Genomic DNA, 4,532 nt, shown 5'->3' with positions numbered 1-4,532 from the left:
ATGAAGAATGCAGTAAAAAAGTTGATGTTAAAAGTTTATATGTGAATATATTTTAAAATGTAATGTATTCCTGTGATCGCTAAGTTTTCAGCATTATAACCCATTGTCACATGATCATTCAGAAATCATTGAAATGAATAAAAAGTTCAAAAGAACAGCATTTATTTGAATTTTTTAACATGCATGTCTTTAATGACATTTTTTGATTAATTCAGTATGTCCTCTTTCAAAAATCCCTGAATCTGTAAAAAAATCTTTCTGTATCAAATAGGCCCAAGAACTTCTCTAAATAATCATTTAAATTAGGTCTATTCCTCACACAAAGACTCAGAACCTTGGAAAATAGCACACAAATGCCTTTACCATGGGAGGAAATAATAACAGAATTTATTTTCAAACTTCTATAAATAACATCATCAAACAAAATGGCAGTAAATACTCAAATACTCGTCTAGAATGTCACCCGGCCCTGACCTTCCTCAGTTACATCAGTGAATGCTGTAGATAGTTTTGTGGAATTTCATCCTCATAATTCTTTCATTTAGCAAGCTGCTCGTGAGAGTCCCGTACGGCGCTTCCACCTCGCGTCGTACATCAGGCCTGCAGCGGGTTTAAATGGCCGCCCGCACACATGCTGCGCTCGTGCACTTTGAACTGAGGTTCTTGTCCTCATGCATTTTACATTTCCATGAAATATGCATCTTTAAGAAACCCCTTGAATGCCAGGATGCAAGCGCATGTCATTTCCAGGTGTCAAGAGTGCACGCTTCCCTGCTTCCTTCCTGATTCTAATGTGCACATTAATTTGAGGGATATTGGAGGAAACGGTGTGAGTGACTGATTGCTGATGCTATTTCAGATGATTTCTCTAAATGTAGCACTGCCTTTTGTCTAGAAAATTAAAAAGATCAGCCTAAATATCAATCCCAGATGACTCTGAGACATTAAATCTGGCATTTAATTTAAAATGAAGGTGTTCTTTGTGGGGGTCTGCGTTTAACGTTTGAGACAGATGCCGTTTTGCAGTCCTGTGTGTGCTGAGATCATTACTGTTCAAGCCAAAACCGCTTCCCACACATGCATGCCATTCCTCGCACTTATGTTTGCGGGTTTTTTTTTTTTTTTTATCTCTCATGTCTCAGTCTTGCTTATTAACTATCTCTTAACCCTGTCTTTGACCTGTACTTGTTATATATGGATGTTTCTTTAGCTATGGGCACTTTTGACCCTGTGGACATTTATAAACTCCCTTAAAGGTGAAGTATATGTTAAATTATATATATTTTTTCTTTTTTTATTCCAGTTGTATTGTACATTGACTACCATTTGTATGCCATTCCAACGCTATCTCACGACCAATTCGTACGAGTGAGTGTGAGGTGGCTAATTCGTACGAATTCATACAACCTCACTAGTACGAATTAGTATGATTTGTCTAAACCACAGTGATAGGTAGGTTTAGGGGTGGGGTCAGGGGTAGGTTGAGGGTTACATTTACATTTATGCATTTGGCAGACACTTTTATCCAAAGCGACTTACATTGCATTTCAAGGTACACATTTACATTCTTATCAGTTCTAGCTTTCCTTGGGAATCGAACCCATGACCTTGGTGTTGCAAACACCAACGCTCTACTGTTTGAGTTACAGGAAAGCTAGGTAGGTCATTCGTACGAATTCATACGATTTTTGCTAAATCGTACATATTTTACGATGTGCCCAGTTGAGGTCATATGAATTCGTACGAATTAGCCACCGAGATCGGGTTGGCCATTCATTGGTATCTCCAGCAAAAGTGTGAACATTGAGCCTCCCAGACACCATCAAGTCAATGAGAGTGGTCCGCTCAAATCTGTCAATCTCTTTCAGGCCCGGAGTGGGTAATCGGGAGAATCGGGAGAATTCCCGGTGGGCCGCTTCACTTTTGGGCCGGTCGAGGATTTTTTATTTATTTATTTTCCAAAACGTAGGTAGGCTACCGCGGCACCGCTGGCGCCTACCGATAGCTGGGCCGGCCCTACCATAACGGTACGCGTCAGGGAGGATGGATGGGAGAAAGAGGCCAGGACGTATGGAAGCTTTGTTTCCGCTACAGAATAAAACATTTTAAAAGATAATTGCGACTTTTTATCTCACAATTCTAACTTTATTTCTCAGAATTGCGATATAAAGTCAGAATTGCGTGAAATAAAGTCGCAATTGCATGTTATTAAGTCAGAATTGGGAGATATAAAGTCAGAATTGCGTGAAATAAAGTCGCAATTGCGTGTTATAAAGTCAGAATTGGGAGATATAGAGTCAGAATTGCGTGATATAAGTCGCAATTGTGTGTTATAAAGTAAGAATTGGGAGATATAGAGTCAGAATTGCGTGATATAAGTCGCAATTGTGTGTTATAAAGTCAGAATTGCGAGATATAAAGTCAGAATTGTGTGAAATAAAGCCGCAATTGCTTCTTATAAAGTCAGAATTACAAGATATAAAGTCAGAACTGCGTGAAATAAAGTCGCAATTGCTTATAAAGTCAGAACTGCAAGATACTGTATAGAGTCAGAATTGTGTGATATAAAGTCACAATTGCGTGTTATAAAGTCAGAATTGGGAAATATAAAGTCAGAATTGTGTGAAATAAAGTCGCAATTGCTTAAAGTGAATTATTATTTAACCTTTAGGCTACATTATTTGTTGAACCATGGTATTAATACAAACTACACAATAGTACGAGCTGAACTGTTGCTTCATTTATCCAATTTAGAAAAAGTGCTAATTTGGAATTCCACCATGGAAAAAGTGGTCCGGTCGTGGGCCTGAAACTCCCGGTCTGAAAAGTGGCCCCACTCCGGCCCTGATCTCTTTCCAGCTCAACCTATAGCGAGAGTTTGGGGTGTGGCTTCTGTAACAGGCGTACTGTGGCCAGAGGGTGTTTAGCCACTGTGGGACCATGACTGAAACCTTAAGGCTCTGATATACTGTACATCAAGCTAAATCAAAGAATGAACTTGTTTGATGTCATTTCGGACACAATCAGGCCAAAACAAAGTCATTACAGGAGTTCGAAACAGCAAGCCAAAGCGAACTTCACGGAAACGTTTGCTCTGACTGGTAAACACCTCCAAACTACCATTGGTCCGTAATAGGTGACTTTGACATGGAAATCTCTGGTTCATTTCTTCTGATCAGTCCTTTGAGGCCGGACGTCCCAGAGTAAAAACATGAACACACTGGAGAGCCGCTTTATAGTAGAAAATTAAGTTTTAATTCTAATTAAAAGAGATACTGAGAGCATTTTCCTGTTTAATACTGTAAAGCTGCTTGCTTTTAAACAATCTATTGTAAAAAGTGGTGGATAAATAAATTTGATTTGACTTTACTTGAGTGCCGAATTGCAGAGCTCGTGCAAACATCCACTTCGTTATAATCAGATGCTTTCTTGAAATCCCCCTGTAGTCAATTTTATCCCTTAAAGTTAATTTAAAGTTTTTCCTTGAAAAAAATTATTCATGCCTTAAAATAGCTTGAATGTAACTTTACACCCTTGCCTCATTTAGTATACGCGGTTCTATGAATATGCAAATGAGCCCCGCCTCCACTCACTCACTCAGCTCAGAGATCCACTCGTTGACGATCACACATTGACCTGATTAGTTACAAGGTAGTTTGTGACGTCAGAAACACCAGCAATTTCAAAGCGTGTTTTTGAGACTGGAGAAAATACTCAGCAATGGTGTCGACTTGTGAATTTGTACAAAGTTTGTCTTAAAGCATATTAAAAACACCACATAGACATAAACAACATTAAAAGCTGGATTTTCACCACAGGGGGACTTTAACTAATGTTTGAGTTAATAGGTTTAAAGGTACAATATGTAAGATTTTTGTGATAAAATATTCCAAAAACACTTTCACAGTGTGATATATTTCATTCAGTTGTGTACTTACATTATCCCAAAAGTTCCCAAGGATTTGTAAATCCAGAGAAATTCTAGTTTTTAATAATGGCTCATCCCTAGTCATTGTCGCTTATTAATGACATAATATCCGCGCTATCCTCCGTTTCCACTTGCAGAAACCATAGATACAATACATAGATTCCTCATTAGTGGCCGTTTCAATGAGCCGCTAATACCTGTCAGGTATCTATAGATTAGATTAGGCTACTTTCAATTAAAGGTTCAACATAGTAGGAATACTTTTAGCTGTGTTGCATCTCTCTGATAATTAACCCATTAGTTAAAGCTACAATATGTAATTTTTTCGCCGCCAGAGGTCGCATTTTCAAAACAATAACAAAGACGAAGCTTGATGACGCTATGAAGGAGAGTGGAACGATGGAAGATGTCGTTTTCACCATCCAGAGATGTATAGAATTAGAAGAGACAGCTGTTTTTTTTTCACAGAGTAAATATTGAAATGGTTTGTTTATTTCACTCTTTTTAGATTATATTAACACTTAAATATAATATTTCAAGATTGAAGGTTCTAAATGGGCATCTGGTTCATGAAGAACCTTTAACATCCAATAAACTTTTACAT

Source organism: Scardinius erythrophthalmus (genome assembly GCF_964197995.2).
Source record: "Scardinius erythrophthalmus genome assembly, chromosome: 22".
NCBI lineage: Eukaryota > Metazoa > Chordata > Actinopteri > Cypriniformes > Leuciscidae > Scardinius > Scardinius erythrophthalmus.
The sequence above is the reverse complement of the archived record's forward strand: the minus strand, read 5'-3'. Positions refer to the sequence as shown.